This window comes from Ischnura elegans, chromosome 11, assembly GCF_921293095.1.
Source record: "Ischnura elegans chromosome 11, ioIscEleg1.1, whole genome shotgun sequence".
Classification (NCBI taxonomy): domain Eukaryota; kingdom Metazoa; phylum Arthropoda; class Insecta; order Odonata; family Coenagrionidae; genus Ischnura; species Ischnura elegans.
In genome coordinates, this window is record NC_060256.1 from 61,509,994 (window position 1) to 61,536,550 (window position 26,557).

General features: G+C 36.3%; 1 protein-coding gene across 1 annotated transcript in view; it reads left to right on the top strand.

The window, feature by feature from the left end:
• LOC124167640 overlaps positions 1–26,557 on the top strand; it is a 174,556-nt gene that overhangs the window by 17,327 nt on the left and 130,672 nt on the right. The window lies entirely within an intron of this gene.

The following is a 26,557-nucleotide window of genomic DNA, read 5'->3' on the forward strand; positions in this document are numbered from 1 at the left end:
GACATGTATGCCGCTAGGCGCAGTTTGCTGATGCAGGCTGCTAGCAGGTAGCAGAGTACCCTGCTAGCAGGTAGCGCTTGGCTTAATTATGGATTATTAATACCTTATCAAACGGAGGAAACTTTCCGACCATAGCTAGTTTTAATAGGTGATTATTAGGATATGTTTCCCTGAGCTCTGTGCCTCATGCATGCATTGGTAATCTCAGACGATGTAAAACTCCTATCTACTCGTATAGAAACTAGGTCCCTGTGACGTCACGTGGAGTGGCATCGCATGAGCGATAATCTGGCCTTTTTCAAATGCGGTTAAAATTGACCATTGTCATTCGCTTAAACTGGGATTTCTAAAACCAAGTAAGTTGAATATTAAGAATACACTAATGGTGGGTAACGAACTGCAATCAAAGCCTTTCCTTTTCTTTGATGAAGGAAACTATCCTATTCAATGAATGGTATTTGGAGGAGGTGATCGACAGCTGAGGTCATTTGCGCTTTAACTCTTTGTAGTCCATAGCTGCTTCTGTGAAAAATTAAATATTAAGATTTCTTATTTCAAAAAAAGGAAATTTTTATGCCTAATCATAAATAATTGTGGCAGCTATATGTTTCAATATTAACCCTCGACCGGGCGCGCCTGATATTTTTAAATGACCGGGCCCGTGGCGTACTTTGTCCACGAGATATGCATTGATATGATAACACTCTATTTTTGTTGAAATGTAACTTTATTTGTAGAAATTAGATCAAGCTCCTACATTTATAGATGGTACATATATAAAGGTACACAGGTGGTACAGGTAGTACACGGCCGGTTGCGCGGCGTAATTTTAAGCCACGGGTGTCGGATTCCTCTTGACGATCTAAAAAAAAAAATACCATACTTTGTGATTAAAAATCTCACGCTGACAGTCAAAATGGCATCGTGAGAATACACCACCGCGAACTTTGTACGTCACGACTGTCGGTTCCATTTGCCGATCTAAAAATAATTTAGCTGCAACACTTCGACAGAAACCCGTCATCAGCATTAGCCATTATGATTGAAAAAATGGGAGGACATGAACAAAAAAAGGAAAGGTACCAGGTGTGGCGCTTTTTTGTATCTATTGAAAAGGAAGCGTTGGTACTGAGTGTTTTGGCTTGAATTTCAGTTCCGCGGAAATTATAATACACAGCCAAGTAAGCGGTATATAGCGCCGTACAGCGATAGGAGTCGTAAAAGTTTTATATCCATCAAATCTAGAGGCATCTAAAATTATAAATATCACTTTTCTCGAACAGGAGATACAAAAAAGGTATAAAAAAGTGATGAATTTATGTTTCCTTTCCATTAAAATCTCGCTCATGGCATATTATTTGGAGGAGGTGGCAGACATCTGAGGTAATTTGTGTATTTAGTATCATGCCAATTTAAGTTATCCAGATAACGAATAGATTGAGAAAAAAGGTTAAAAAATGCGCTCCAGAAACCGTTAAAGGGATTCATCCTAATTAATAAAATGCCATAGAGACAGTAAAAGTTACAATTTTATTCAAATTTTTCCGTAACCAATTGATTTAATGAGCTGAATTTTTTGCCTAAACCCAACTATATAAAAACTAAATAGTCTTTAATGGCTAGATATTGTCCTTGATAAGCATTCCGCTTGATGCCGTAAAATCATTAATTTACTCGGTTGTAGTTAGTTAAGAAGAAAGCTGATGATGTGTAAAAAATAATTTCCGGAAATGCATCCGTGGCAAGTGAATAACACGAAGATAACACTGAAATTTTTTAGAAAATTCTACGGTAAATGATATTAAAATGTCTCTTTTATATTCTGTGGAACGAGAGATAAAGGAATTTGGCTGATTTTTTCAGTGGGTACCTATTATTTTCCTAGAGATTGTGCATTTTATATATTTTAAATGTAGTATAAGCGTTTTACTCTCCTAATTATAATTGGGAATGTCGTGGTGTCAATGCAAAAAACACGACTTGGTAAGTTAATCGCATGCATTATTGAAGTGTTTAAAACTAGACGACGGAAGTAACGGCTTACTTATTTCGCTGCTCATTCCGAGCAATAAATAACATCATGTATGCCAAATTTTTAAAGGAGAAAGAAGTAGCTCTATCAAAATCACTGTAGAAGAATCCTACCATCAATTTTCAATATTTAAACTCGTCTTTGTAGCTAAAAAAATTCCTCTTCTATTCTTGACCTTATTTAATAACTTTTTATGATATTTCTTGGAGTTTTATATATGTGTGTGTGTATATTTTAAATTATATAATTGTGTAAAAAACGCGATCGTAACATTTTTATGTAAAAATATTGTATATCGTTGTCATTTTTGTATTTTATATTGTTCACATTTTCACTTTCATAGCCCTGATGATGATTTTAAATAAATCGAAACGTTGGCTATAACTTGGTTTCAATTGACCTAAACTCCAAGAAATATCATAAGAAAAGTAAAATAAGTTAAATATGGAGGAGCTACTGAGTTTTTGAAAGCTAGAGAATGTTAAATGGGATATTAACCCGTTAAAGCCTAGAGGTACCATTTGGTAGTGCAGTGCTAAACGTAACTTTTTTGTCATTTATCGTAATTTGTCAGGGTTTTTGAGAGTTTTAAAATAATGAAAATATTTACATTAAAATTTTTCCGAAAATTTTGCTATTTTAAAGCAGTAATTAACGCATTTTGAGCCGTTTTGAAAATTGAGAATTATCAACTTGCCCAAAAAACGGAATTTTTAGAGCAAGCATTTCAATTTTCTTTACTTACGCCTTATGTACTGTTAATGCAAAAGTTTTATAATGTAATTATGATTGTTGTAACATTTTTATACCATATAAAGTATGGTTATTTGATGTTAGCCTAATATTTATGATGCAAAATATTTTGGTGGTACCATATGGTGCCGATAGGCGTAACTATTAGTGGTAATAGAATAAATTTGGCACCTAATGACTCAGAATTTCATTGACATTTAGTTACATGATTACCACAAAAATCGCAGAAACTTTTTGATTCAGGCGTTACCGGGTTAAGAGAGGGCGATCAACTTGCCAAGTTACCTGAAGATTTATCTTTACAGTACAATAAAATATTTTACAAACATATTTTTGGGAGTTAAATTTTGCTTGGCCAGTCACTGATGGAATGAAAAATGGAATTCATCACTTCCTGCGTAAGGAATAATTTTTAAATAGAGAATGTCTAAATTATGAAGGGAACGATGAAGGATAGAGTCTGAAAATTTTCTCACTGCAATTCTATTTTTTATTTCATCGTGTTCCCGCATTGAATCATCGTTTTGAAGGCTACACTTTTCTCATCGCATCACGATGCATAAAATTGTGGCTTAAAATGCTGGACAGAAAATTAATTATCCCGAGAATGCTGCATGCTCCTTTCGTTGTTGTATATGTATTCCTCTATGGATTAAGTTTCCAATAGGATTTTCGGATTAAGTCGTGGTAAAAATTAATTTGCATTTTAATTAAATCCTAAGAAAGGGGAAGAAAGACTAGCTTATATTTGTCATCGTTGGATTCAGTACCTAGTCTGCTTTATTATTTCCTAATCCTAGGAGATATTCATTGATCGTTTTTAATCTTTACTCGCTGTATTTTAATGCATCCCAATTATGTAAGAGGGAATTTTCCGGTGCCAATCATGTGGAAACTAGCTACTTACGTTAATTATATCTTCCCATTCTACACTAGTTTTCTTTATTTCGGCAGTAACTTTCGGTGTAACAGGGACGAAGCTTTTAACCAGTAGGTTCTTGTTCAATAATGATTATACGACCATCTGGCGAAGTTGCCATTCATGGAAAATGCATGGAGGGCCTTCGGAGAATTTATTCAATTGGTTGCAAATACGCCTCACTTATTGCTGGCCTAGTTTTCCTGGGGTTCAGCTAAGGTGAGTTAAGAAAAATAGACCCGATAAAATCATCTAACTGATACCGTCCACGGCTGCTATTTTTCGGCTGGCCAATTTCTTCCTTGCCTTTGCTGTAGTTTTCGGAATCGTTTGCACTATTGATCTAGCAAAATTTATTCTTATAGTGGAGACGATGAAATTTTAATGAATTTGAAGCACCATCGAACGACTTGGGTCTTGTATATTCTAGAGTAATTTTCGCCGACCTGGTTGAATCTTTCATTTATCGTAGTTTAGAAGTGTTTATCGAGTAACTATTTACTTACATTTGTATGAGATAGAAGAGCTCAATGATAGAGCTTATCTAGCCTTAAAGAGCAATTCATAGTCTCCGCATCTGCTACCCACGCTGACTGGCGCCCAGGTAAAGTGAATTCCGGAGAACTAACTCCGGTGTCCACTGAAACGGAACTGGATCCACTATAAAAATATTCTCGTCTATTTTTCTAAATATTGCGCTATTTCTCGATCAACCTGTCGGTATCTTAGCCATATTTATAGTTAACATTACTCCTTCTTTCGCCAGATTGCACATAAATGTTTTTAATGCACCAAGGAAGAAATTTAACGTGAAATAATCGTAAGTATACTTTACTGTATGATTTGAAAATCGAAAATACCGTTTGCCGGCCTGGTATTTTACCGATCCAAAAAATTTAACATATATATCGTCTGTTTTAGCTCATATTTGTATCTTTCTTTGTATTTCTCCTTCGATGAGCCGTCAGATATACTGGCGTTCCGTGAGCTGACCTTCATAAAGATCTTGATGAGCCCTCCATTGTGGATTTCGCAATGTTGCACCCTCATGAAGAAAGGGTATAATTGCAGCTTCATTGGGCTCTCGAACGCCAACCCAGCAGTAAATCCAATTGTGTCCCGTATCATGAAACATTTGAAATCCGGCTCCTTAACGGTCTATTGCTTTAGAGGTACCATCAACTTCAGTTTTTTACTGCTTATCCAGGAATTTCGTGTTCAGTTCCTTGCCAGCACTTACATTTATCGCATTTGAGAAATTTTAGCGTCATTATTCTCTCTGACGTTAAAATTCCATGCTCTAACAATTTCAATGATATGACGATGTTTTACCTAAAATATGCGTCACGAAAAAAGGCCAATAGGGACCAATTTTGTTGAATTATACGATAGCTTAAGTTGATCTCCGTGACGACTGAAAAATATCTTGAGAGTGAGTTATAGCTTTCATTTATTTAGTTACTGTAGAAAATGATTTTCAGCCTTCGTCATAATTAATGTATCACATCAAAGTTTTATGGCCAATTCTTCAATTTGGATTTTTCTATCATCCTTTATGCCTTCATTGGTTTATCTTTACCATTATACATCATTAAAGATTTGTCTTGAAGTAAAAACTAATTTTATGCTACTTCCATGTTCATGAAAATTCATTCAGAAACTTGGAAAATAAGTTGGCACTGAGTGAATAATGAAATGTATAACGTCTCCTCCAGTATTCTGATGTTAAACCAGGCATTAATTGTATTGAACTTCGATAAACCTGCATACATATCTTGTTCCGCTTATTTTCTTGCTATGATTTTGCTTGCTGTAAAAGAAGGGCTTAAGAAAAGATTCATAAAGCACGATATTTGAGATTAAATGTGTGAGAAATCGAGGAATAAACTTTCATTTCCAACTTTAGGTATACTATAGATATAACTTTACGCATGTAATAATGCATTCTTTGCCGTCAGATGTGTCTTATAGGGATATATCTGGTAGAAGAATTCTTTCCATGGTTTTGTGGGAATTATAATGGAATGTTTCAGTTGTTTAAGGAACATTAAATATATTCAACATACGCGATGCTCACACAGAGGCAGGTAGTGATGTGACTGATGATCTACCGTAACTAACGAAACAAACAATACAATACATTTTGCCTGTGTCAGTGACCTTGTAGAATATAGGGGTGGGAAGTGATAAGACCCAGGTATGCGGGACAGCCCCTGCTCCCTCCAGACACCAATTAAACAAAAGAGTTGCGTCCCGTCACCTGCTCAACGTCCAGCTTGTGACCTGTTTTTGCTTTTGATGTTTCTACTCATGGTTTCTATGAACTTTGGGACATAATACAATCACACTACGACTTTTGCAACCTAAGAACAGCATATTTTTTGACGCTATACCCGAGCATCGCAATATTTGTTGACGATATAAACGGGTTTTCGTACAAGATAAAATGTTCAATTTTGGCGGGTCCGTATAAAATGTGACGTTAAGCCCGAGTTGACGTTACAGCCGATGCCGTTATAACCAAGTTCCACTGTATTATTTATTATTTGCCTTTTTCAATCATGCTTTGTCTTTTCTCACTTGGAATGCGTTTTTTACAATGCATTTTTCTAAAACAATTTTAGTTATCTCCATCCGTCTCCGTCGGCTCTCCGTGTGTGCATTTAGATCTCGCAGGAAATGAAAATGTATCCCTCAATTTTTGACACATTCAATCTCAAATATCGACCCTTACGCTTTTTGTCTTAACCCTTTGTTCACCCCGTCTGCATAAGTTCTTGAAATCTGCCCTTGGAAAACCTGTCACCTACACCCGTCCCAGACAAATATCTATCGCCAATAGCCTTTCTGATATTATGCATTCTTTCCCGTCAGCTCTGACGTGAAGAGAGGTATACATCTCACTTCAAAGAATACTATCCCTTAGAAGTCTTTGCTATTGGCCCTGATCCTTGCTGCTGATATTTCCATTCATTTCACTTGTTTTTGTATACATGACTGAAGCTAAGAAATCTATAATATAGGACTTTGTTCCTGTGCCTTAATGATTTGCTCGTTGCGTGATGGCCTTATGCTTAAGATAATCTAACACTACCACTAGGTCCAATTCCGAGATTTATCACTTATTTAAAGCTTGGACTGCAGAGTTGAAAATTTTCAAGGTTGCTAGAAATGGATAGGTATACATTCTTGCGAACAGTCTTCTGTATCTCAAACAAATTTTTCCTCAATATTTACCCTGTTGTAGAATTTGAGATGCGTACTGTTTAGAGTTGGCAATGGTTCTCTGTAATAATACAGTTACAAAATATTAATAACGATATCTAATGACTCCATCAAGTCATGAAAAAGTACATGATGAAAACAGATGCGGTGGTTATTTGTCCTCTCAAGAGTTCTTTTATGCCGATGAAATTGCTTCGGGTTCAAGTACAAATTAAGCCTGTTCACTAGGCTGGCCCTTATTTTTCATAAAAAAGAAAAGTTACATTTTCCTTGTCTCAAATGATCCAAATGAGATTCACATTCAAACATTTAAATTGAGGGTCCTTGGGGCATGTGTTCTCGTTGTTTTAAAGTAACCATATTTTAACATCTGACAAATATTTCTCGGGTTTGCATCCAGGTTAAAGCTTCTATGCAAGCCGACGTTTCGGAAGACGACTTGTCTTCCATCCTCAAGGCTGTGTTACTTTATCGAAGTTCAATAAAGTAACACAGCCTTAAGGATGGAAGACAAGTCGTCTTCCGAAACGTCGGCTTGCATAAAAGCTTTAACCTGGATGCAAACCCGAGAAATATTTGTCAGAAGTATTCACCAGGAAAAACTTAAATCGTTTTTATATTTAAACATGTGATTATTAATCTCATTTTGGATCATTTTGAGATTAGAGAAACATAACTCATCTCAATTTTGAAATATAAGGGCCTCACTTACCTGAAAGCGTAAAATTTACTCGCCTATTGCTTAAAATGGTATGAGATGTGTACTCGTTTATCCAAACTTGTAGCTACATTTATGCGTTTTAATTTAGACAACGGAATTATCTTATAAAATCTTTATTTTCCTGGAAATCTTCTACTGATTTTTGATAACTCATAACACTATTGCCTCACTTCTGCTTCTTGTGCTGGTAGCTGTTGTTATTAACATAGGCACTCACTCCAATTTTTTTGTTGCTCGCCAATATATTGTAAAATACCTAGTTATTTATTCAAGTTTCTATAGAAGTATGATCTGAATGATAAAAATATGCATTTTACCAAAATAAAGTTTATATATCCCCATTAGAATAGCACATATCATACTAAATAGACCCATATTCTCATTGATTTGTATCGACATGAATGCATTTTTTAATGCAATTAAGGATGTTCTGTTATGGAACTGAAAGACGTGAAGTATTTTGAACTGTGAGCGGTAGTTCTTCATTCTCAATGCGATAAAAATTTTTAAAAAGTTGTTCAATTATCACCGATGCACGCTTTGGGTGCTATCTCTCATAAATATTAACCAATGAGTAAAAACGAGTTCCTCCGTTGTTTGCTAAGGGTTGTGTTTTATGTCAAATTTGCAGTTATTTTTATATGGGTCAATGATGGCAGAGTTTAATCCTGAATAAGGTCCGTACATTATGATATGGATGCTCTCGTGGAGGCATGAAATCAAATGTTTTTTCTTATTGGATACTCAAAAGCCTTTGATGCTTCACCACTACGCATTCGTAATGCGGATTACCGATTTATGAGGATAAATATTCAAATGCCGAGGTATGTGGGTTGAATCCATGGTGAATGCGAAATGGATGGGTGGCTCCAATGATCCAGTGGCTCCCCAATTTATCATGCTAAATGTGAGTTATGGTTTCTGGTCATTAAGCGCAGCGTTATTTTGGATGCGGCGTTGTAATCCGCAGCCTTTAATAATCTTTTGCTGTTTTCTCCTCTGATATGTGACACTGAGCTGTATGTGAATTGATCTCTGAATGACTCGTGAGTGGAATAATTTTCCAACAATTACCCCCATCTAAATTAAGAGGTTTAACTTTATGAATAAATTCAAGTCTATAAAATATATCAACTCGTCTTCGAATTCGCAGATGATTTTTTAGATTTGGTTATCAATCATTTGTAACATTTTAATACTGAATAAATATTTATAAAATTGTATGTTTCCATAAAAGTGAACAAAATTATCAATCTAGTCTATAACAAGTCTTCAATATCTAAAGTATAATCAGGGTATCATTATTCTTTTAAAACTTAAAAAAAAATCTGCTGCATATTTTAACAAAGAAAATACGTAGGTATGTAAAGGAAACTAATTTATTGACCGCAATCCGTTTGCACAAGAGGCATCCATTACAATGAAGTGCTAGTCATGATGGGCAAGTAGAGGTAACTTCCAAATGAGATAAGGAGGTGACAGAGGTTTTTGATGTATCAAGTACTGAGCCAAGAGGAAATAAAATCCGTGTGAGAGGGAAAAATGTTTGATAAGCGAAGAAGTTGGAGGAACAGAATAGGATTATATAGTGAATGACAGGGAATAGGACGTACCGATAATGGCAGGTGAAACTTCAATTTCAGGAGTTGATGGAGGCGTGATGATTCGCGCAAAATCTTCATGAACATCTATCTTAACCGGTAGATTTCCTTGGATAAATTTTCTTTAAATTACAATATCAATTCCGCCATACTTCCAAAGGTGTAAATCTCTCACAGCAACAGGTTTCAATTGCCTAATCATTTATTTGTTAGGATCGAAAAAAATTTCTCTTCTGCCCTTTAGGTTGGATTAGCAATTTGAGCAAATCCATGTTAGAAGATCGTTAATCTCCAATGCAGATTTTTTTATATTCTTTTTAATTCGTTCACAAAAATTAAATTGGTTCACAAAAATTATAAATTAAATCTACAACAATCCATCTGACCTATCAATAACTCATCTGGGACCGTATTGTACTCACTTTATCTTCGTCCCTGAATCAGGGTCGGAATATCGGGTCGCAATTAAGAATCGCTTTCATCATTTGCAACAGCACCTCACATCTTGTGCATGCAGTCATATGCATGCGATACATTCACTCTTCCGATTTCCATTACATTCATCAGACCTTTCCAATGCACTCTTTCCCGTAAACTTGTCCCGAATGTCAAGTGGCAAAATTCCCGTCACAAAAGCAATAATATTTGAGGCTTGGTATCACGAATACTACAAAAGAGGATCCTCAAGATGACCTCTAAATGTGTTGTCAACCACCGCGCGTTTTAATAGGCTTACAGAAGTCGCCACTCGCGTCGCTGACGGACAAATTGATCCGAGTTTCACAGGGAAATAAGTTATAAATTTATAATTAGGGGTTCCAACCGAATTTTAAATTAATAATGATGTGATTTATCAACTTCATAACTCTTTAATGTTATTCTTAGCTTTTGCAAAATCTATATTGCAAAACGTTGGAGAAAATAGTGGATCGCATTGCACTCATCACCGCGCCACGGTCATTTGCGAAAACCTATTAAAATGTGACTGAAGTGGCAACGGAAATCAGCCTTGATTGGGATGGAATTGGGCCTCCTCTATGCAGTCCCCTTGCTTGGTATAATGTAATAGAGCCATCACGATGCTAGTCGGTGATTTGGCCTTCAGTCATACTTCTTTTTTTCGTGATCTTCAAATGCAGGGTGTGAAAGAGTTCTAATTTATACAATGCGAGCAAATTTAACTTACCTATCTCATTGTCACCTTTACAAAACCATCTTCACGCCTACCTAGAGGCTCCTCTGGTAACTATATCACTGTAAAAAATACTGTACCCTTATCTTCACATGCGTTTTTTGAATTATTCTGATTCAGAATTTATTTGAAATTAATCTGTTGCTTATTCATATTCGGATAAGTAGTTCCCACTATGTAGAATTTGAGGTTCAATTTAAAGTCATATTGCTTTTTCATATCATAAAATCTCGATCTCTATTGATTAACCCGGAGTCTGTATATACTATATATATCAAACAGAAGTTAGCAACAGTTGCCTTCTATCAATCCATTATTTAACCCAGATACTCCTCTTCCTTTTTTTTGTTTATATACTCTATAACCGTGTTCCAATCCATAGGGTGCACTCTACGTTCTTGCGCTCTTACGCTCTAAACGGCTCTTTCGCTCTTTCCTGCTCTTATTGCAAGTAGTGCCACCACTGTCAAGTGGCAGATTTCGAAACTGAAAAAAGTTGAGTAACAAATTTGAAGGGTAAGAAAATAGTGCAATGTTGTTGTTGTTATGAAGTGAGTGTTGCAATAATTTATTTCCTTATAAATATATGTACTTGTATATATGCTTATATGTACTTATAAATGGAATTGCAGAAGTTATAACGAATAAAATACGGCATAGGCGACATATTTATCAATTGTAGGCTACTAATTTCGTGTAGGCAACCAATTTCGTAGTACATTCAGACAAATTTAAGTGGTTTTTATAGCTGAAAACAATTTATTAAAGATGTAGTGAAAATGAAAAATTATAATCACTGTAAATAGGTACCCGTCATAATATTTGAAATGCAGTAAGTCGACTGATTTAGGGCGTCCATCCAAAGCAGAAAACTTCATGCATAATTCCAGCTTCTCCAGGGAAATTTTACAAATCCCAGTTTAATCTTACGTGATTACTGCGATATATACGAATTTTTTACATGAGTTTACCCGAATCCCTTACATGACTTTAAATCATTGAAGTGATTTCATGTTATATCATTATCATATTCATGTATTTACAAGGAAAAGAAATACGTTAGTTAACACATTGAATACGTTTGTTAGCATTTAAATTATTCAAAGCAAGGCTGACGAGCTGCTTCAAACTCCTAACTAGATGTCGACGTCACCTGGCATTCTATTCTTCGTGTTTTTTAATCTTACTTGAGTACATAGTTAGATATTTACATTCATTCAGATAGAGTACATATATTAGTATATTTCGGTTCTGTTGTCTCGTCTGACATTGCACGTTTCGTTGCAGCTGAAAAAACTCTTCTCAGCTATTGCACTTAAATCTACAACAAACACATTTTAACCAGAAAATGGGCGTTGAACTGGAAAAATTATCTGTGAAATGAATTTGATATAAACGTTTCTACAGTTCCGGGGTGGATCAAAAATTCATGCATAATTCCCGACTTTCCCGGTCACTGGACACCCTTAAATTCACATCTATTCAAGATTCATTCGGATTCGATATTCACTCGATTCCTTATTAACGATTTAAAGAACCGAATCATTGCTCCGAATCAAATCCCATCCGAATCCACGAAAATTCCACCTCAACGGCGGTAGACGAAGGGCTGAAGAGCGAGTAAGGGTGGATCCTTGCGCTCTCTCGTGCTCTTCGATTATGCGCTCTTCAGAGCAGAACGTAGAGCGGATTGGAATCGCACTACGTGACGTCACTTCCGAAATGTGACGATCGAAAAGTGCGGGAAAGAGCGCAAGAGTGCATTTACGGTGGATTGGAACACGGCCTATGCCAATAATCAAGTAACACTGTTGTAGCGGCAGTTTGCGCACGTCTACTTCGTGGCATTGTAAAACGCTACTGACCACTGTACGGGAGGGACCACTTCCGCGAGTTGAAATTGCACCGAATGCTGTCAAATGTAAACGGATTTCATACCAACTGTCGCAACCAACAGTGACACTGGCTAACGCGAGAGCTCGCAAAATAACTCGCTTCCAACTCTCGGGAAAAATTGCATCTGTGAGTTTACACTATGCGACACCACTCGCGCAACTTATGTCGCAACTTTTCTGGCAGGTGTAAACCTAGCTTAAAATGCAACCTCTTATGTATCGGATCGTAAAGCAAACGGTGAAGTGATAGTGCCCTCCTTGTAATCTTTTTCGATGGCCGGATTTGACGAATATTTTGATGGTATTCTTAGGGTATTTGGAACGAACGTGAGAGAAAGAATTAGGGAGGGCATTTTCGAATGCATTTTAGAATCAGCTTATTAGTTATCCTACAGTCGACAAATCAACACGTTGATTGAGTTGAGAGTAAAATGTGCCCCACTATGGTTTACGTCTTCCCTTTTCAATTCGTCTGGCTCTTTTTTGCTCGAGGTCCGATGCTATTTTTTCATGGGAAAGTTATAACAGGGAAGTAGCGGATTATGCATGATACCATTTTCTACGAAACCTCGCGATGATAAGGTGTAGTTTGGAATTCATTGTTTACTGTGCGAAATGAAGTTTCAGTCTTAAGTTTCTTATTGGCTTTTTGGGAATCATATTTATTTATTATACGTAATCAATGATCACACGAGGATGTATGTCCTGTAGAAACGGTTTACAAGTAGGACCTATTACTACAAAGAAAGTAGACCAATTGTGATCACCTTACCGAAATGGCCCCGTTTCTTATGGCAGGAAAAGCACCCAGGACTTTAGCAGGATAAAGGTTTTATTCTCTTTCTTACCAAGGACATTATCAATTCCCTCAATCGAGAAAAATATAAAGATAGTGACTGAAAATTCCGAACCATTAATACTAACACTAGAATATTAAAATGGCGTGAACTATGAAATTTCCATAGCTATTGTAATAAAAATCTACTTCAGACTAACCTCAAAATTTAACTGTCACATATCTTTATTTTTATGTTTGAAGTTATGGCATAACTGATAAATAAAACAATCCAATCGGAGAAAAACACATGTTATATTAGCACATTCTTCTATCAAGAAAAGTCGAATAGTCGGTTTTTGTAAGGGAAAATGTTTGAGGAATTAGTTAAGCATTGCGATATGGAACCTGTCACTCACGAATGTGTTGGTGAATGTGTTGAGGATTTTCGAAGTAAGTTTATTGCACTAAGGCTATTTATCGCAAGTAAGAACAGAAAACAATTTTTTCTCATGCGTTGGATAAATTATCGACCTATTATAAACTGAAGAACTACATCACTTCCAAATTGGCATATCATACGTAGGTATATTTTAGATAGTATTTGTCGATTACTTTGCATCAGTAGAAAAAGTTACTCAGCGAATTACTTACTTTATCTTATTCAATTCTTTTAACATGAATTTTCCTGTGGAAGTACTGAATTCGTTAAGTCTTACGTTAAAAATATTTTTAATGTGTATACGTAGGCTAGTACGTGACGCTTTTAGCATATATATTATTACTTAATTATTATTACAAATGGAAAGGATTGCTTCCAGCGTTACAAGTCTTAGGCACTTGCCTAAAAAATAGATATGTATTTTTATGTTGCTATGTATAATTACAGAAGTAAGTTTAAGAGAAGTTTAGCTCCCCTTATTAGTAAAAGTAGAAATAATTTTACATTAAATATTTTCGTATTGTTATCATTTATTGCTTAGGGACTATTGCTTAGGGAGAAAGAAAAATGAACAATGGAATGAAATAGAATTGTTTTTCCATAGTTAATATTCTCCATAATTTGCTTTATATATTTTTATTATTATCCAGCTGAAGCTATACTGTATGCAATACTTTTATTTACGTACATCTTTAAGTCGGGGCATTAAGAGTTTCATTGCATATATATTACTAGTCAATACCAAACTTTGATTCAGTTCAATGTTCCTCTTTGAATTTCATTTCGACTTTATCGCAGCTGTACCGTTTATAGTGCATTCATTTAATAAGTCAAATCAGGACATGTGCGGATCCGTGGCATAGATATGACAATTTTAAATCTCATTTGAGTGCAGAATACCTCTTCGGATTTAATTTCATCTTGACTCATGCACGTTTCATGGACCTCCGTGGGGACGTGATGATAATTGTGTACACTCCAGCAGCGTGTGAGATGTCATTATCTCTTTTCACCGCCGCTGCTGTTAAGTTTCCCCGTGGGCTGTTGACATTACGACCTCCGGTCCCTGAGCACACTTCAGCTCGTCATTAAACTCTCTCTGAGGCACGCTAGACCTTAGAGACAGTCGAGATTTTTTTGTAAAGGCTGCGTTCGATGCCTTCCTTTGAATGGGCAAAACTACAACATATCTTTTCGATGGGTAAATGAACGTATGGTGTACCTTATCTTGAATTTCTTTCGCAGAGGAAAAGAAACTATTATCTTAGAACCGCGATACATTTACTGTCCAAGCTTATATGATAAAAGTAGAGATAATCAGTCAGGCGTGGCGGAATAGGAATTTGTTTTTCCTTCAAAGAATTAGAGGTGTAAATTAATGATAGATCATTTGATTGTCAAATCACCTTATTAGAACTCAGTTTGATTTTATTGGCATGTATACAGAATAACGGCTGGTGTCCTAAACCTCTCAACATGGGGAGTCGTCATTATCTCGTCCAGTAACGGGATTTAATATACATTTAGATATATCCTCTGTTGAAAATATCTGTTAATGAAAACAATCATATATTACAATAAAAAAAGTTAAAACTTACTCTTCTCTAAAATATTTTGATTTTTCAAAGAAATCTGTATGATTAGGTGCGTTATACGTGATCAATAAAAGTAATCTCACATAAATTTAAATTTTAAATGTTTTGGTGATTCAATTAGCAGTCTACGATTCGAAAAGTGCATTGGTTTATCCATGATTTGATCGTAATAGTTACGCGTACTGACTTTCTCTTTACGCCGCTAAGAAGGCACATTTGCAATATTAACCGAACAGTTTCTACTCAGCGTTGTCTGGATTAAAAGCAGTAGCACCTTAGAGTGCTAGCGGTTGTAAACTAAACATGATAACTTTAAAAAATAATTTATATTACGCTTTTGTAATTCATTGAAGCTTTTACCTCGATTATCTCAACTTCTGTTCCCTTCAAATAAAGTTGCTATCACAAATAAGTAACGATAAATGTGATTAGTTTATTTTTGGTAAGTGCCTTATCCTACCTTTTGATATTAGACTTAGTGTTTATGACACAACGCTTTGTTTTTTTGATGGCGTTATCCTATTTTTCTTCCCTCTATTGAGTGGATAATCTCAAAAACCATCTCTATTCTTTCTAAAGAGAGTATCTCAAGCGAAAAGTTAAAGGGAATTGAAGGTAAAATCAGTTTTAAAACGTTTTAGTGGTTTCCATCACAGCACAACTAAAGAATATTTCCATTGAGTGTGAAAATAATCCTTACATAATCTCATTTATTAAAAAACAAGGCAAAAAATGGCTCCCAGCTCCTTTAGGTTGGTTACATGTTTAAAGATACATCCCTTAAGAAGACAGCGACTTCTTAATGTGAATGTGAATAGATGAAGCGAAGAACAGCGTTTTTTTAAATGTGAATGTCAGAAGATGAATCAAATGTTTGCAGTCGTTGCGGAGAAAGCTGACTTTTTTGCAGCCATATCGTAAGGATCAGTATTCAAACATCTTAACTTGGCCTTGGAAATAAATAGATTGAAATAGTTTCGCCCATTGGCCCTATAAATTACAATAATGAGAGATTACTTTAGTTGATCACGTCCATGACAATGAAATGGGTAAGGTCGCCTTTTGAGTGCATTTAGTTTAAATTTATGTCGCTGTTCAAAAATATTATTTCTATTCTCATCAAACAGATAGACGCATGTCCTTAAATCTGTGGAACCCATTTTATTCCACTCGTTTCAATTAAAAAGTGGTGAATTTCTCTGAAAAGAATTGTATTGCTCAAGGATTAGCGGCGAGTCAAAAATGAAAGAAGGAATTGAAATATTTTTCTTTGAAATTCTCATCGGTTTCTTGTACAGTGAGAGAGAAGGAGTTGTATTACTTCCCAGTTTCAGTTTGGAGAAAAGGATCTGAAAGTGTGGAGACGACAGCGAAGAAGAATTACAATCCGTATATTTGAAAAAGGAGTAATTGAATGCCGAAGGGTATCATTCTGTCGATTGAGGAATTTTTAATATAACTCCCAAAGTTAAGTTCCTTTTCTTTTATAAATTTCATTATTATGTGCTCATTTACTGCAGTTGAAGGAAACCGATATATATTAAAGAGTAGAATCCCTTTCCTTTGCCGTCACAAATTTTTTTTTAATTCCTGAAATGAAAAATCGTAGATACTTATCCAACTTTAGTAGCTATGCAGACAAGACTAATGAGAAATGTATGTACAAGTCATCTTTTGGGACAGTAAGGGAAAATGTGTTGTATGCTAATGGCTAGATAAATTTTTAATGATATTTTTCAAGTGAAGAAAATATATGAAAAACACTTTTTGTATTTTAATTAGATGTACGGTTAATTTAATAAAAGAAATAGGTAATTAGCTAGTCGAGAATTTAAATGATATGGGAATTTAATTTGAGATTCCGTCAATCGGTAAACACATCAATGCTGTTTCTTGAATGTCCATGAAGTAGTGTGATTACAACCTGAGCAAACGCATTGAACCATTTTAATGAGATCATATGCTATTCGTTAAGTAGGCAAATATTTTTTATCTAATAGTCATCTATTACAAAGGGCACGTAGAATGATGGCAAATCGAATTAAAGGACTATTAATAGGAATTTCCTAGGTTAAGGGTGCTTTGAAATTTATCCGATTGTCCGAAAACGTTACAGGATTACTCAATGCTGCTATGAATTTCTATTGATATAAGATCTCCACGGGCTGGATAAGAGGTAACCGCAATTGTCCTACGTGCTTCAGTTTGGAGGCTACTACTATGATTAGGGTGGTTTTCTATTCTTTTTTTATCGCCTAAATTGAAAGATTATTGCTCCTGGAGTACGCATTTCACGCTTTTAGATTTTTTTAATGACTATTTGTTTTTTAGCGATTAAATGAAAAGTGAAAATTTTCAAGCGCGCGAAAACGCGACGGCTAAGTATGAATGCTGGGATAACCCCGTTTGACGTCATTCTGGTTCCCTCTGTCACCATGTGATTTGACCTTGGGACGAGGCTTTGAGCGATGAGACGATGCAGGATGCTAGCAGGTTGCAGATTACCCTGCTAGCAGGTAGCGCTTGGCTTAAATAAGGATTATTAATACCTTACCAAGCGAAGAAAACTTTCCGACCTTAGGCAGTTTTAATAGGTGATTATTAAGACATGTTTCCCTGAGCTCTGTGCCTCATGCATGCATTGGTAATGTCAGACGATGTAAAACTCCTATCTACTCGTATAGAAACTAGGTCCCTGTGACGTCACGTGGAGTGGCATCGCATGGGCGCCAATCTGGCCTTATTCAAATGAGGATAAAATTGATCATTAACATTCGTCTAAACTGGGAATTCTAAAACCAAATAATTTGGATATTATGAATACACTAATGGTGGGTAACGAATCGCAATCAATGCTTTTCGTTTTCTTTGATGAAGGAAACTACCCCATTATTTGCTTGAAGGAATACTTCTGAATCATTTTTGGCCTTGAACACGCTGCGGGTGCAATTTTTTACCGTTATAGCTGAAAGAATCTATCTTACCCTGACGCTTTAAAGCTCTGTGGTGACTCCACCATGATATCAGCTCTTTTGGTATTGTCACGAGGCTCCATTTTTTTCCAAATTGCGAACGTGAAGAACGTAGAGGGTGAATAGCATGGATATACGCTTCGCTGCCTCTCCAGTGTTACCATCGACGGAGAGTCAATCCATGTGGAGGCACACGGAATCTCGAATGTAACGACGAGGTATCCATTCATGCACCCCTCCACTACAATCGAAAAAAGGGAACGCCGTTCGACGCTCAAATGTTTACCGTGCCACCAGTCCAGGCTTTGGGGGTGACCGCAGTGGGACGTACTAGAAAGGGACAGGCAAGTTCCCAGCCAACTCTCTCTCTCTCACACTATCTGGCGTATCGTTCCAAATCCCATCTTCCCCCCTCCCATAGGACATCTCTGCCGTTTCCGCCGCTATAGGAAGGCTGAAGAACGGATAGGGATTCGAATGTGTTTCGGCGCAATTTTAAACGAACCGTTTTTCCTCCTAACTGTATCGCCAAAAAGGTTTCCTTTTGGATTCCGGGACAGTCTATTTTTTCTGCGCTAAAGTCAGAGTTTGCGAGAATAGAAAGATCGCTTCTATATACCAATGAGCAAAGTTTGGAGTTGAATGTTGGGGGGCTATTGTAGAGGGAGGTTTTCCATTGCTCCTATGTTTTCCAGGAAAACTTGTTTAAAATATGTATAAAATCGTGTCAGGCTTAACCTCTTCGGTCCTGGCGTATTGTATAGAAGACATCAACGTTTGAATTTTTTTCCGCTTGGCTAAGTGAAATGTCATTATTGAAAGCCTAAGTGCTTCCTAACAGATGAACCCATCATACAGGAGCACACAAATTGCTAATTTTTTGTGTTAACATCTAATTATCCAGATAACTTGAAATTCAGGCCAAAAATAACGGCGTACATGAAGGAACTGTAGAGGTTAACTTGGTGGAGGTGCGATACATCCATGATGAAAACTACAAATGGTACTCTTCACATTTTAATGCAAAAATTAACTGCCGACCATGGTTTCGACATTCTACTACCTTAAAAATGACATAGAATGTTGAAACCTAGGTTGGTATTTAAGTGTTGTATTAAAGAGTGTAAATTACCATTGTAATTAAAATGTGGTGCCTCTTAAGAATGATGAAGACAATCGTTGAGGGACAAGTGGAAGGGAAGAAGGGCAAGGGACGGCCCCGAATAAGTTACAAAGGACAGGGTATAAAGGCTATAAAAGAGAAGAAATACGTCGCTATGAAAAGATTAGAGGGCAGGAGAGAGGAATGGAGAGCTGCGTCAAACCAATCTTAGGATTGTTGACTAATGATGATGATTTTTATCTTATTTAAATTAATTTATGAAAACAACATATTAAGTACTTTCTAAAGGCCGTTTTACACGGGGTACAAAATTGCGCAGGTTGGAGCTGCATTAATTTTTAAAATGGCGTGGAATTGCGCGAATGCATGGACGAAATTAGAACGGGCTATTTTGCCGTCTCGCGTCCACGCATTCTCGCATGTGTTCTAGCAATTCACCGCTTTATACGACGCAATTTTGATTGCGCCTTCGCACGTACGTCAAGATTGCGCAATTCCGTGTGCCGTGTAAAATGGCCTTAGCACTAAAATGTATTTAAAGTTGTGATGTTCCTGTTTCCGATTTACTTGGATATAAAGGCTTAGTACTATTTTCGGACAAATTACCAATTAAGTTCATGGGACCAGACTCGCCCACCCACATACGTATATATCCCCTGGCCTTTCTCTCTCCTTCTCTAAAAAAATATGCACTCATCGGAAAGAGTAAACACGCTCGCAGTATGTATCCATTCACTTCAGGGATTCGGGGAGTTCCTTGTTGATCAATTTCGTGCCGTCCATGCGTCCTGCCGGGCTCTCAGAAACTTTTCTTCATAGTTTTTAGCCAAGGTTTTCCCTTTTTTACGGTTTGTGTGTTTCTCCACACCGATTCAATCCACGCCGTTGAGCGTTGAGGCTTCTTTTAAATCCAGGTCACTCGCATTTTGAAGTGTGAAGGCCGCCATATCCATTGACGCACCATAACGCAGCAAAGTACGTGAAATTTTTTCCTTCCCAACAATGGAACTGAAGAACGAGTATCTCGTTGTCAGAAGAGAAAGTGATTTTCGAATATAGATTTTATTCACGCTCGATTTTCCTCGAGAAAGTAAAGTTTTTTTTCCCTGTGATAGCTATAAACACAATCCTCGACATGTTTATTTGTTTCTGTGAAAATGTTTTATCAAAATAATAAGTTATTATAACGAGATAATTAGCTGGTAAGATCACAGAAATCCTCATTAAAATTGGTGCACTACCTATTTGTTGAGAGCATAATAATAGGGAAAATGTTATCGCATTGAATACTTGCCAGAATGGCTCCGTATTATTTCGCAAAATTGTGGTTGATATAATATGACTTTATCTACTTTCATATAATTACTTCAATACTGATTTGTAACTGTGAATCGTCTGTTGTGTTTTTATTTGCTCTTTCTTTTTGCTATTAACTTTTTGGTTTATTTTTCGTTAGATCTTTATGTTGCAGTATACTGGCCCAGGAGTATCGATATCAATACAAGGCTAATAAAAGTATATACTCATGAATAATGGGGCATAATTCAATTAATGGGAACAAATGCGAGGGAAGTTTGGCATTACTAACCGCGTTCTTTTTTATGGTGATTGTTGTCGTGGCATTCTTTCAAAGGCTTTCTGAATTGAAAAATGCTCTATTTAAGCAATTGCTAAAGCTTTTGTGCCCTATGTAGTCAGTCAATTTTATGCCATTGTCAATTTTTTGGGAAATCATTTTAACCTTTTTTCAGAAATATTTCTTTCTAGAAAAGTGGTTTTACAAATTTCGGGTCAATCCCTATTCTCTTTGGTTTATAACGCGCATAGTATTTCAACAGACGAAAAATGCATAACATACCCGGCAGAACACAGAATTAACAACGATTCAAGCTTCCCTACCCAAATGATGGAGTTAGAAAATGAATGGTCCATTTTTATGAGGACGGACTCGAATCATGGCGTAGGTTCACCGAATGCAAAGTCAAATTGGCGGGCATGTCGAGGGAATTTCGATCAATGTCGCATGATGTGGCAGTCGATGGACCAACAGCCTTTCGATTCCCTGTGCTGAACGAGCTCATCCCCCATCACTCACGCACCGAGAGACGAATCGGAAGTCAAACCCAGAGGGGATCCATTTCCATCCACATCTAACGGGTGCTCTGTGTTCGGGTTTGAGCGTGACGTACCTACGCAGGCATCTGTGTTTTCAAAGATCTGTCTCTCTCGCGGCACTTTTTTTTTATTAGTGGTGACGGTTTCTGCTAGCCTGACTATCGGTCGGGGTCCATCGAGAGCATTAGCATAATGACTGAGTATTAGTAATGGTTTGGGTTCACGGAGCGTCTAAGGAGAATGGATTGTCGATACATTTGATCGATAAGTGTATATAATTCATACGATTGACCATCCGTTGGTCGTGTGGCGTCTACTATAAGCAAGACCATTTTCTTTTCTTTGCCCACATCGTATTTTCATAATAAGGACGCTCATTTCCCTTGTATCTCATTGTTTAATGATTCTGAAATTCTCCAATATAATTATATGTTTTGTCGCATTCATGGGATTAATTTTGATATTTTCTTGTTTTTGGAGTCTGGTAGACACCACGTGACAACTTGAGTTACAATACGTTATATGATAATAGCTTCGTGATATCCATCGCGAGTGTTTCAAATAGTTTATAATTTAAACTAAAAAAGTATTGAAAACATTAAATTTTGGATATTCGTCTTATTACTACGAATTTTTATTGTTATCAGTTTAACACCTTAATAAAACTATTATTTCGAAGAATATACTGTCTCTCACATACTTTTGGTGAATTTTGGCGTAAAATACACCGTTTTTCCCTTAGCTACATATGTTTATGATGGCTTGTTACATTGATATAGATGCTTAACATTAACGGTAAAAATACACAAAACAATTTTGTGGTTGCATCGAATAATAACTTTCCAATATGATAGGAGATATTTTGGTTCAAGTTCAAGTGAACGCGCTATTATAAAATGTGTTCAAAATGAATAACTACCCCTGTAGCCAAAACTATTTTTTAGGTTATTAGCAAAATCCGAGCAGTGAAACTGTAAAATATATGTTTAGATTTACTCTCCAAATTAAACAATTTGATATATTTTCGATGAAAGAAAAACTGTAAGAAACATCAAAATAAGTAGTATTCAGTATTTTATTAATACCAATATCTCCATCATTATTATGCATAAATCTGTTGTCCATTCATGAAATTAAGTATTTAATGGAGTTAATAAATTAAGTATTGAATGAATGATTTATTGTAGTGAAAACAGTTATTTCTACTTTGAAGCATTGTGTTAAACCATTCCAAAATGGTGTCTGTGAGACGTGTGAAAAAAAGCGTTTCATAATGCGACGCGACTGACAAAGGGTTAATAGGGTTTTGTGGGTAAAATACGATAAAAACAATAGTAGGGCGTTTCCCCTCTTCCACTGAACTGGACTTTCAGAGGCATTTTTGTTCATGATACATTAACCCTCCGACTCCACCTGGGGTCTTTTTTGACCCCAGGGTTGATAAAATGCCTGCAATTTTTGACTCAATTCAGATAATCTTTCTATATTACAGATATGCCTTCCCGCATGATTTGTCTTTAAATTCATAATAATTTGAAATTAAAATTTTGAGTTACTAATGGATGGGAATTTTTTTTCTGGGTGGGGTCAAATTTGACCCCAGGTGGAGACTGTGTAGGTATTAAATTTTGAAACGTATATCTATGGAAATATAATTGATAAAACGTGTTGAAAGGTAGATAATCCTAATGTAGGTTTTCATGGTGGGATGAAGATTCATATGCAAAGTTTCCGGGTTATACACCGCGTGTGTCTTTCTTCATATACAATAGTTTCGCCGGCATTGTAGCTAGCATCTTCAGGTCACTGAAGTGCAGAGTGGAGGTAGATATTGTCTTTTGTATCATTCGTTCATGGCTGGGTTCATCTCATTGATCAATCCTTCCTCGTGTTTTCCTTTTTTCCCTATCAAATTTTTCCGTATTATGTTGGAGCATTCTGCTCAACATCTAAATTTACATGATAAACTCCTAGCCACCTCTAAGGTTTTAGGCAGGGGGTGATTATGTTTTACCCAATGTGTACTATTTTCCATGAGTTGGGTAGTTGGTTCCCGTCATTCCTGCTGAAGATGTTTGTAGATTCCAATATCTTTTCTTCCGTTTAGAGTTATATATTGAATATAAGGTATCACAGATATTGTAACGTGGGCCCAGTGAAGGTTGAGTGAAAATAGCCACCGTCTGCCTGAGTTCTCTCGGAGGGTATCATGTTGATGTATTATCCTCATATTATTCCATGTCAAAAACTTAGCATTTTCACTCATGAAATAATAACGGCATGTAACGCCTATACCGAAAGCATTAACCCGCCTATGTCTAAGGCACTATTTGGCCTCTTAGAGCATCGTAACCCTATGTCATCAGTGGGTGCATTGAGAGAAGGAAAAGAAAATACTCTATGGGACAATTTGCCTCAACTGTGACGGTGATTCATCACCTTTACTTTGTCGCAGGATTTCCCCTTCCTCCTCATTTTCAAACTAGCCACCGCTGTCTTTCACACAACTCTCATGTCAAGGAGGACAGGCCTTATTTTCGTTCCAGCTCCATAGGTGCATAGTCCATTTCGCAAGCGATTTTGTGGGATCAGTAAAAAATTGTACCTTCAAAACGTTGTAGTAAATATGTATATATTTTCATTTTGATTGATATTTTGCCATTATATTTCATTGATATTTTTCAAGTGACATCCAAAACATTAATAAAAATATAAATATGTTACTTTCAACTATCTAAATGGGTGGATTTGGATATCATAAAGCTAAATTCTTTCCTTGGTCTTCTGATTATGGCTGGTGTTCAGAAAGGACGAGGAAAGCCGCTATCAGAGTTTTGGTCTGCATACTATGGCTTACTAATATTTAGAGTTACAAAGTCTCGTCACCGGTTTCAAGATATTCTTAGGTGTCTCCGATTTGATAATGAGACTCGTGCGGCTAGGCAAGAGAGATCTAAAAATAAAGTGGAGGCAATAAGAACTGTGTTTGAAATGTTTACGGAGGCCTGCATTTTATCATACAAACCATCCTCAAACATTACACTTGATGAGTATTTGTGCAAATTTAGAGGTAGATTTAGATTCAAAGTGTGCATGCCATCAAAGCCGGTGGAACATTGAATAAAAGTATGGGCAGCCGTTGACTTGAAACTCAGTATATTGTAAATGCACAGATATACATTGAAAAAATTGAAGGATCCCGGTAAGTGAATCAAAGTAAACGCGCAGTTCTAGATTTGGTTTGCCACTTGCAAGGCAGTAGAAATAATATAACTACGGATAATTTCTTCACAAGCAATGAACTGGGTCAGGAACTCCTAAAAAGGAAATTAACACTTGTAGGTACACTAAGATCAAATCGCGAAGGAATTCCGAGGGTGATGTTACCCGCCAAGCATTGAGAAGAGCATTCAAGTATTTTTTCTTATGCAAAGAATACGCTAATGGTTTCATATATCCCAAAGCCAAGAAAGGCAGTTAGTCTACTTTCAACTCAACGCCGGTCATTTGATATTAGTCGCGGTAAACATAAAAACGTAATTTTATTTTATTATCATACAAAATCCGGCGTCGACATTAGATCTAATGGCAAGCCATTACTCAGTAAAGCATGGGACAAGAAGATGACCTCTTGCTCTATTTCTATATTATTGATGTTGCAGCAATAATTGCTTTTGTTAAATTCAAAGAGGTTCAATGGGGAAACAGGAAAAGGAGCAAGGAGAAAATTTCTTATTGAATTGGCAAAGGAGCTAGTAGAACCAGAGATAAGAAGACAGTTGAAAAATCCTCGGACACGAATGCAAGTAATTAGGGAAGCAGTTACCTCTGCAGGATTTGAACATTTATTCCACTGCAGCGTAGAAGGGATTTGCCACTACGTAGAAAAAAACGTGGACGCTGTTCATTTTGTAAGAGATAATCCGGTACGAAAATGAATCCGAGGTGTGAAAAATGTGAAGTCTTCGTTTGTAATGATCATGTCATCATATAATTACATCCTGCAGAAAATGTGAAGGATTGTAAGATAGATTAGTTACTATTTCAATACATAATTTTATAAAAATATTTGTTTTTGTCTTGGATTGTAACGGAAAAATTATAGGAGAAATTTTCTGGATGAACAATAATTTGTTGAGTTTTCTAGGATAAATGTTATTTCCGTTCAAAATGTTAATATTACTTGATAAAGCAATTACATTACTTATTTATGTCTTTATTATAATTTAAAACTGTATAATTAAAAATATCCTGAAAAATACCTGTTTGTTTATAAATTTACGGCATGGGGTCAAAAAAGACCCCAGGTGGAGTTCACGTAAGTATTGAGCAGGTGGAGGCCGAGGGTTAACAAGAAACAACGGAAAATTTAAGTTTACGGAATCTTGGTCGGAATCCGTTGTAGTTTACTACCGATTATACCGATAGATAATACTGTAGAAATATTTTTTCCTCGTAATTTCCCTAGTTTTAATGTGAATGAAAGGTTAATCCTAAAGGGGAAGGTGCCGATGGCTTTAATACCTGTCGTCGTTGAGGTCATAATATTTTAAATAATCTCTCTTTACAGTGAATTATAATAATATTTTTTCTCCAAAGATATGTTTCACCTAAATTTATACCGTTATATCTTCTGCTTTCGAATTGTTGCTTAAGGCTTTCACATCGCTGGATTGCATTTCTCTCTTATTAGGGCCAATATCCAGAAAACGAAGGAAGGGAAGAAGATTTTGGAGACTACAAAACCAAGAGGATTCGCAACTCTACCTTTCATTTCTGGCACCACAGAAAAGATCGGGAGAATTCTGAAAAGACATGTCATAACACCGATATACAGTGCTATGAAGGAGATAGGCCAACTTCTTCCTAAATGCAAAGGCGCAATCCTTGATTTACAAGGTGCAAATGACCTTAGTTGTCGAGGCACCCTAAACACAAATACCGCTACTTGATTTACAATATGAAGGAGTGTATGAGAGTGGTCCCATGCAGCTGCGGGCAAAAATACGTCGGGAAAACTAAAAGAGCCATCTTCGTCCGACTGACCGAACACCGAAGGGCCCTCAAAAATTTTTTAAACTCTTTTAAATCTCGAAAATTTTTAGCGATCGGCAGTAGGAGAACATGCGTTCAATAATCCACATCATAGACATAATCATGATTGAGGAATGAAAGGTCGTGGCCAAAGAACGATTTT